We start from the raw sequence: 9,939 nt of genomic DNA, 5'->3' as shown, positions 1-9,939 counted from the left end.
TAAAGTTTTCTTTGATTAGCTGATAGTGAATGATTAATTGGGAGGAAAGTGAGAGAAAGCTTTAAGGAGAACTGGAGTGGGGTGGGAAGGGACTGTTATCTAAGAATGGAGAAAGAAATAAAAGAGGAGAGGGGATATATGTATACCTATGGCTGATTCATGTTGAGGTTTGACAGAAAACAACAAAATTCTATAAAGCAATTATCCTTCAATAAAAAATAAATTTAAAAAGAGAAATAAAAGAGGAGATGGAAGAATTGAGGGCAGTCCTCATACAATGATTTATCTTCAAATTTTTGTTCTTTTACAAAGTATTTATTTATTTTTAAAATAGAGGTTTTGTTATTGAAAATGTTTACTCCCAAATAAGTTATTAACTGAGACATTGCTACAACTTTTTTCAGTGAAAGTTTGATGCATGAAACAGGGCACTCAAAGCTGGTGCTCTGGGACAACCCAGAGGGATGAGGTGGGGAGGGAGGTGGGTGGAGGGTTCAGGATGGGGGACACATGTGCACCCATGGCTGATTCGTGTCGATGTATGGCAAAAACCACCACAATATTGTAAAGCAAATATCCTTCAATTAAATACATTAATTAAAAATTGTAAAAAAAATTAAAAAACATATAATAGAGACTTTGTTATTGAACATGTTTATTCCCAAATAAATTATTAACTGAGGCATTGCTACAACTTTTTATTTTTTCTCAAAGCTAACGAACTTGGTGCCCAGGGACCCAAGTTCTAGTCACATCAACTCTTTGCAAACTATGTTGTTGGCCAGAGTCAGAGTCAGTGTATTATTTCCTCATCAGGCTATTTTAAAGAATGAGTAAAACTATCTGTTTTAATTTCTGAGTCAAGTTCTATTTAAATATAACATTTTAAATTCTGTTTTTTATATAACTTGTGAAAGGGAATGCTACATTAATAAAGCAAAATGAAGAAAGCAGTTGTTCTCATTTCAAAAAGGAGTTTTCGCTTTTTAAATAGAGTCCTCATATGGATCCTTTAAGTAGAGAATTTTCCCAGTGTACTTGAAACATGTGTACATGCAATCAGTTGCGTCCGACTCTTTGTGACCCCATGGGCTATAGCCTGCCAAGCTGCTCTGTCCATGGAATTCTCCAGGCCAGAATACTGGAATGGGTTTCCATTTCCTTCTCCAGGGGATCTTCCTGACCCAGGGGTAGAACCCGCATCTCCTGCATTGGCAGGCAGATTCTTTAGCACTTCGACATTATTGTTGTTCAATCATTAAGCTTTGTCCAACTCTTCTTGATCCCGTAGACTATAGCACACCAGGCTTCCCTGTCCTTCACTATCTCCTGGAGTTTGCTCAAACTCATGTCCATTGAGTCAATGAGGAGCATAACAGCTCTGTAAGTTGAGATACTACTGAAACCTTTCTACATTTATCAAGCAATTAAATGAAGAGCCCCTATCTCTCATTGGCTTCTTCAGTTTCTGGAATGACATGAAGAAACAGATGTAATGAAAGCAGTGAAGTCCTTGCTTTTTCCTTCTCCTCCCCTTCCTCCTCCTCCTTCCTTCCCCTCTCCCATCTCCCCTTCTCCTCCCCTTCTCTTCTTTCTTTTCCTTCTAGGCTGTTTCCTGGCACAGACAGGGCCCATGCTCTCTGCTGAGGATAAAGTGGCTTGCTCCTCGCTGGGAGAAGACTTCTGGGGACTGTGAGTACCCACCCTCAGCCACGATAGAATCAGCAGAGAAAATCCACCCTCCCTTAGTCTAGGGTGCTGAGAGAACGGCCAGCAGTCTGTTACTCTCAGTATTATTTAGATTTCTGTTCCCAAAAGTCTCTGGAAGGGCACCCCAGAAGGCCAGTCTGTGAACTTTGGTTGGTAGCTACTGTGAGCGGCTCTGAGGGCCTCTGAAACACTATAGGAGGAGAACACTTCCTCAGAACTTGGAAGGCAGGAGCCACAGACACTTGGAGAAACGAGCTTGGAAACCCCAGGAGCCCTGTCATGAAGTGCAGAAAGGATCAGCATGAAGATGCTCCCTTCCCTGCAGCCCTCCACTTCAGCCCTTCACCTCTAGTTAGATTTGCACACTAATGGATGAGTAGGCCACAACCGTGGTCCAGTGAATGTCCATTCAAATGGGCTATGGAGATTGTTGACCTGGTGTTATATCCCTCAGTGAGGAGAAGCAATAAATTTCTCATCCAAAAATCTAGCTGGATAGGGTCTCCAGCAAATTACAACAAAGGTTTATCCTGCTCCCCGTCTAACCGGAAACTCAGCCATCAGATTCTTGGCAGGAAAGGAGTGGAGTTAAAGGTGATGACAGACTAAGAGGCTTCAAGCTCTGTTGGTAAAGCAAGTGGGGGTAAAGGCAAGGAAAGCACTTCCTCACCCTCCGCCCCACTGTACACCTATTTTTGTGTCTTTTACATAGGTTGTTTCAGCATTTGGATAAAATGACAAAATGAGATTTTCAAATCTTCCTTTCACATTTTCCAGATATGAATGGTACCAGATTTACCATTAAAAAAAAAAAAAAAAATCACAGTTGAGCTTCCAACTTGTACTTTTTTTTTTTTTTTTCCATTAATGGGTTCTTTCCAAGACAGGAAATCAACAAGAGAGAAAAAATTTATAGCTAGTCTCAGTTAAAGAATGCCATTTTGAGCACTGGATTTTCTTTTCTGCTTTCAAATACCCACATTTGTCTTCACATTTCTTCCCCAAAATCCTCATCATCTTATTCGACGCGGTAGATGCTTAATATGCTGACACTTATGGGAAGAGAAGGTCTTTCCAGGGAGAGTCATAGAGTTGTTCTGGGTGACTGCCGGAGCTGCTGACCTGAGCCATCCTGGTGTTGCCAGGATGCAGCATGTCTCCAGTTTCAGTGGATGAGAGGCTCAGGGGCACCTTGGGCTGGCTTTGTCTATCCAGATTTAGAAGATGGCTTCAAAGATGGAGCCAAGGCTCCAGAAAGATCTTTCATAAGGTTATCCATGGAGGTGACTGACTGGAGAAGATGTCAGGGTCACGCACCTTGTTTTCCTCAATAATTTCTCTATTCACTCCAGACTGTCTTCTTAAACTGTTAAAATCAAAGAAAGAGTATTTTTTAAAATTATGATGCTTCTAATGTACCTTTTGTATTATGTTCTGAGAGAGTTAAGATAGGGATCAGATCTTATAATTATACAAGTTATTGTGTATAATTGCATGAGATAAACTTTTAAGAGGAGAAGAAAAGGTGGTTTAATACATTTCTGTCTCTTAGAATTTTGGAATTGTGAGAAGTCACCAAAAGAAGAGAACGTTATCATAGACCTTAGGAATAGTGTTTTTATTTATCGTTCTCTTTATTTTAAAAATGAAACAGTTGAGATTTTTCACCAATAAAATTGACAAAGATAATCTTTATATGATCGTATCTGCTAGTATGAGTAGGAGATGAAGGGGGCTTTTTCAATACAGCTCATCATGAATATAAATTGCATAAAATTTTAGAGGACAATAAAAAAACAAGTATAACTTACAGATGAAATGACATGACATCCAGAGTTTGCTTTAAAACTAGTAAGAAGTGACTGAAGAGAAATAGAATAGGAAGAATAAAACCAAATGACCTTATACTAATAACTGTCAAAGTTCACTAATGAATAAATGAAGATGAATTAAACTATTTCCTCTAATAAACTTTCATCATAAACATTTAAAAAAACATGCACACATCTTTTCATTCATTTGTTTATGCATTAAATGCATTTCTATGTGTCAAGCTCAGTTCTGTGTGCTGGGGACACAGTAGAGAGCAAACATCTCTCTGCTCTCAATGAGGTTAATCCTAGGGGCCAGGGAAAGGCTACAAAGAAACAAAATGAACATAAAATACAGCAAGTGGTAATCACTGCCATAAAAACAGGAGCAGGTTTACAGAGTGTTGCAGGGGGTTTAGTTACATGCTTTTTAAAACAAGGTCCCTATGGAAAACCTCTCTGATGGCATGATGCTTAAGCAGAGACATAAAGAAACTCAGGAAGCCATCTCTGTGAATATCTAGCAGACAAATATTACAGGAACATTCCAGGAAGAAGGAACAATAAATGCAAAAGCCCTGAGATGAGAGTAAGCTAAGTGTGTGGAAGAACTAGTAAGAATACTCTGTGAAGGGGAGAGAGATATGAGATAAGGATAGACAGGAATGTGCAGAACAAGGTGATTTACAGCCTTGCAGGTCAAATAAAGACATTGGTCGCTAGGGTTTTGAGCAGATAAATGACATAATCTGGTTGCTCTAAGAAGAGTCTGTTGGGGAGGAAACAAAATAGACTGGTTCCGAGGCATCTCTCTCACCTTGATGAGAAATCATACTGGAGAGAGTTGTAGGTTTCTGTGCATTTTGATGTCAGAGTCCACAGGATTTCCTGATGGAGTGGATATGTGGTACGAGAGAAGGAAAGATGGCACCAAAGTCTTGGGTCTGAAAATTAGACAAACAGTTGCCATCTACACATTTGCAGGGGAAAAAAGATCAAGGGTTAGGTATTGTATGTGTGAAAGAAGAGATAACTTTTTTAAAATTTATTTTTTTTATTCAAGAATTTACAGAATTTTGTTGTTTTCTGTCAAACCTCAACATGAATCAGCCATAGGTATACATATATCCCCTCCCCTTTGAACCTCCCTCCCATCTCTCTTCCCATCCCGCCCCTCTAGGTTGATACAGAGCCCTTGTTTGAGTTTCCTGAGCCATACAGCAAATTCCCATTGGCTATCTATTTTACATATGGTAATGTAAGTTTCCATGTTACTCTTTCAATACATCTGACCCTCTCCTCCTCCCTCCCCATGACCATATGTTGAGTAAGCAGTTAGACATATGAGTCTGGAATTTAGGGGAGAGGTAATAGACCACGTAGATGAATTTGGAAGTAGTTGGTATTGAAATGATAGTTAAAGCTATGGGACTACAGGAAATCACCAAGAAAAAGTAAACATAGAGAAGCGAAGGGGTCCACAGACTGGGGCGTTTGCAGTTTTAATCTTAGAGGTTAAGAGAGATGAGGAGGAACCAGCAAAGGAAGGTGAACTATAAATGATGTCCCTGATATGAAGTGACTAAAGTATTTGAAGAATGAATGACAGTTTCACTAGACTAAGAAAGATGGGGCTCAAATCTAGGATTTGGCAATGTGTGATGCATTGCTGTTTGTGTTAGTGATGGATGTTTCTTGAGAAAGAAGGGAGAAAGCATTGACAACCAATGAAGACAACTCATGTAAGGAGTTTGGCTGCAGACAGGATAACTCAGATAGTGGCATGACACTGAACTGATGACAAACTCAATTTAGATAATTTTGGATTTTAATAAATGGACTACTTGCAAAGATTTGGACAGGGAGTGAGAAAACTATGAAGGATAACAGTTCTGTGGGGCTACTTAATAGTGGGCTCTGTTACTATTAATACCTTAACCTGATGAGGCAAGAGAAGGGAACCATCTCTAGGACCTAGAGAGAGAAAGGTAGAAGAGATCTGTGGAAGCTGATGCTGATGGACGTTGTGATGCTCAGTTCAGGGATGCAGTTAGCCCCTGGCCAACCTTCCAGGTAAAGGAGTCAAGGGAATATCTACCCCCATTTTACTTTCCTGTCTCCATCCCTCTGATCTTGTTTCATGCCTCAGTGACTGAACTCAACCAAAAGCAAGAAGTCCACGGAGCTTATCAATGAAGTTCATGAAGATCTGTCTCCTGAGACATAGGACAGGGGCAAGGAGTGGATTTGGAGATTTTAGTGGAAGATATGCAGAACAAAGAAGGTCAGAAATGGGCCAGTGACTAGAGGGAACATACAGAATTAAGAGAGCAAGAAGTGGTGGTACCAGAATTTCTGGAACTTTCCTGGAACTTCTAAGGATATTAATATAATAAAGGATACTTGAAAATTTTAGCTATATATTTATAGCTCAGGATGGCTAATAATTTCATAAAGTGGACATCTTGTAGAAGTTTCTCCATTGAATGGAATACCCTATAGCAATTAAAAGTACTCTTGCAGAAGTAAAATAGAATGACATAAACATAATTAGGATAAATTATTAATTGAGCTAAATGTTATTTTATAAATGCTTTATGTACAGGATGATCCCAATATACACTTATAAGTGTTTGTGTTAGTCATGCAGTCATATCTGACTCTTTGCAACCCTATGGACTGTTGTCCGCCAGGCTCCTCTGTCCATGGAATTCTCTAGGCAAGAATACAGGAGTGGATTGTCATTCCCTTCTCCAGGGGACTTTTCCAACCTTGAACCCAGGTCTCCTGCATTATAGGCAGATTCTTTATCGTCTGAGCCACCAGGGAAGCACCAAATATATAGTCACTCAGTTGTGAAAGTGCGTTATGCTTGAGTAGTACAATTTTATGTAATCCCATTTGTTTTTTGCTCACATTCTTCCCTGTATAGACTGCCCATTCATTCAACATGAATGCACCTCTCCCTTCCTCCACACTTAGTTTGTTTCCTGGGCTGACAGTCTCATGCTTCTTGCTTCTGTGAATTCTACAGATGTACTATATTATTTGAAGTCTCACGGCATCTATGTGGGGACTGAATAGCCCGTTCTGCTTTGGCTTTTCCTATTTCTTAAAGTAGAAATCACATACATTAGTGTCTGACAGCCATATAGCCTTCCTGTAAGCCCTGAATTCAAAGAAGCACCAATTCAGTGCTGGGGAAGTGGAAATATCACTCTTGGGGATACTGAGGTGGTAATAAATGTTAAGCATAGGTCACAGGTAGAGTTGAGGGAATGAAGCGCCTGACCAGAGATTGCCATGGATGGAGCCCCATTGGTGAACATTCAGGGTATGTGGTTAATGTCAAAGCAAATGGTAATTGTGATAAAAGGACATCAATTACCAATTGATAATTCTTAATTTAATAAAAGGTTATTATTGAACACCTTCTCTGCTGAAAGTTAGGTTGGCAGTTAAGGGATTAGAATACAGGAAATGGTCTTTGTGCTCAAAGAACTTTTTTAGCTAGATAGACAATGGCTCAATTGGTAGAGAATTCACTTGCAACGCAGGAGACCTCCTGCAATGGAGGAGACCTGGGTCAGCAAGGTCCCCTGGAGAAGAAAATGGCAACCCACTCTAATATTCTTGCCTGGGAAATACCATGGACAGAGGAGCCTGATGGCCTACAGTCCAAGGGGTCTCAATGAGTTGGACACGACTTGGCAACTAAACTACCACCACCACAGTTAATACAGGAAACAGTAAGGATATGATATAATGAAATATAAAACTGTTTCATTTTTCCTTTTCTTTAATTGAAATATAATTGATTTACAATGTTGTGCCAACCTCTGCTGTACAACAAAGTAACTCAGTTATACACGAATATATTCTTTTAATAAATATTCTTTTCCATTATTCTTTATCCCAGAAGATTAGATACAGTTCCCTGTGCTATAGAGTAGGGCCTTATTGTTTATCCATTGTAAATAGTTTACATCTACCAACACCAAACTCCCAGTCCCATCCCTCTCCTTCCCCTGGTTGCCTCCATGGCAACTGAAAGTCTATTCTTTGTGTCTTTGAGTCCGTTTCCTTTTGTAGATACGTTCATTTGTGCCATATTTTAGATTCCACATATAAGTGATATCATATGGTGTTTTGTTTTCTCTTTCTACTTGCTTAACGTAGTATGATAATCTCTAGTTGCATCCATGTTGCTGCAAATGACATTATTTCACTCTTTTTTAAGGCTGAGTAGTATTCCATTGTATCTGTGTACTGCATCTTAAAATTATTTTTCATAGACCATAAATTCTATGTGTTTCAGAGGAAACATGAGGGTAGTATTAATTCTGAGTGTACTATAAAGATAAATTCTCCAGGCTAGTCCAATGGTTCATGAACTGAGAACATTCAGATGTTCAAGCTGGATTTAGAAAAGGCAGAGGAACCAGAGATCAAATTGCCAACATCCATTGGATCATTGAAAAAGCAAGAGAGTTCCAAAAAAAATCTACTTCTGCTTTGACTATGCCAAAGCCTTTGACTGTGTGGATCACAACAAACTGGACAATTCTTAAAGAGATGGGAATACCAGACTACCTGACCTGCCTCCTGAGAAATCTGTATACAGGTCAAGAAGCAACAGTTAGAACTGAACATGTAACAACAGACTGGTTCCATATAGGAAAAGGAGTATGTCAAAGCTGTATACTGTCACCCTACTTATTTAATTTATATGCAGAGTACATCATGTGAAATGCTGGGCTGGAAGAAGCACAAGCTGGAATCAAGATTGTCTGAGAAATATCAGTAACCTCAGATATGCAGATGACACCACGCTTATGGCAGAAAGTGAAGAAGAACTGAAAGAGGAGAGTTAAAAACTTAAAACTCAGCATTCAGAAAACTAAGATCATGGCATTTGGTCCTATCACTTCATGGGGAGTAATAGGGAAACAGTGGAAACAGTGACAGACTTTATTTTCTTGGGCTCCAAAATCACTGCAGATGGTGACTGCAGCCATGAAATTAAAAGGCACTTGCTCCTTGGAAGAAAAGCTATGACCAACCTAAACAGCATATTACAAAGCAGACACATTACTTTGCTGACAAAGGTCTGTCTAGACAAAGCTATGGTTTTTCCAGTAGTCATGTATGGATGTGGGAGTTGAACTATAAAGAAAGCTCTGAGCGCCGAAGAATTGATGCTTTTGAACTGTGGTGTTGGAGAAGACTCTTGAGAGTCCCTTGGACTGCAAGGAGATCTAACCAGTCCATCCTAAAGGAGATCAGTCTTGAGTGTTCATTGGAAGGACTGATGTTGAAGCTGAAACTCCAATACTTTGGCCACCTGATGTGAAGAGCTGACTCATTTGAAAAGACCCTGATGCTGGGAAAGATCGAGGGCAGGAGGAGAAGGGGACGACAGAGGATGAGATGGTTGGATGCCATCACTGACTCAATGGACATGAGTTTGAGTAAATTCCAGGAGTTGGTGATGGACAGGGAGGCCTGGTGTGCTGAAGTGCATGGTGTTGCAAAGAGTTAGACGCAAATGAGCTACTGAACTGAACCGAACCAAGTGTAAACTAGATTGCTAGTGGGAAGTTGCTGTATAAAACAGGGAGCTCAACACGGTGCTCTGTGATGACCTATAGGGTGGGATGGGGTAAGGGAGGTTCAAGACGGAGGGAACATATATATATATTTATGGCTGATTTGTGTTGTTGTATGGCAGAAACCAACACAACATTGCAAAGTATTCATCCTCCAATTAAAAATAAAAAGAATACTAAAAAAATATTTGGAAAAAGAAAGCCACTAGGCAGGGAGGTAATGTACTTTAACACACCATTCAACAAATTACGAATGATGAATTTTGTAGTTACTCTTTTGATATTAAATTCTTTACTCACTTTGACTTCACCTCAAGGAAGACTGTTACTGACTGCTTCTTCTGTACAAGGCCTCATATACATTGCATCATTTTATCCTCATATACATTGCATCATTTTATCCTCATAACAACCCTAGAAGTCCAGTTTTTAAAGAAATTTCTTTATTATACAAATGAGAAGACTGAGACTCAGAGAAGTCAAGAAACTTGCCCAAGGTACACAGCTAGAGGTGGAAGGTTTGTGATAGAAACTTAAGTCATCTGGCTCCCTGATTCCACAAGGTTTCAAATAGTCCTGATTTCTGAGTGCCAAAGTGTTTCCAGAGCTATGCAAGGAAAACATATCTGGGGAAGTTGACGTAAATTCACCTCTCCTAACCTTCAAGGATTTTAAATAGCTCAACTGGAATTCCATCACCTTCACTAGCTTTGTTTGTAGTGATGCTTTCTAAGGCCCACTTAACTTCACATTCCAGGATGTCTGGCTCTAGGTCAGTGATCACACTGTCGTGATTATCTGAGAAACGC

The 9,939-nt window shown here is 39.6% G+C and overlaps 1 long non-coding RNA gene across 1 annotated transcript in view; it reads right to left on the bottom strand.

Moving 5' to 3' along the window:
* Positions 1-1,203: 1,203 nt before the first annotated feature.
* Positions 1,204-9,939, bottom strand: part of LOC104999559 — a 35,582-nt gene continuing 26,846 nt past the window's right edge. The window contains exons 2-3 of the long non-coding RNA XR_826615.1: positions 4,339-4,491; positions 1,204-3,076 (exon numbers count right to left, since the gene is read on the bottom strand). This is a non-coding gene — a long non-coding RNA (uncharacterized LOC104999559). The remainder of the gene's footprint in view (positions 3,077-4,338; positions 4,492-9,939) is intronic.

The sequence above is a fragment of the Bison bison genome, unplaced genomic scaffold (genome assembly GCF_000754665.1).
Source record: "Bison bison bison isolate TAMUID 2011002044 unplaced genomic scaffold, Bison_UMD1.0 scf7180017864354, whole genome shotgun sequence".
In the NCBI taxonomy this organism is placed as follows: Eukaryota; Metazoa; Chordata; class Mammalia; order Artiodactyla; family Bovidae; genus Bison; species Bison bison.
Note: the sequence above shows the minus strand (reverse complement) of the source record. Positions and strands in the feature narration are given on the sequence as shown.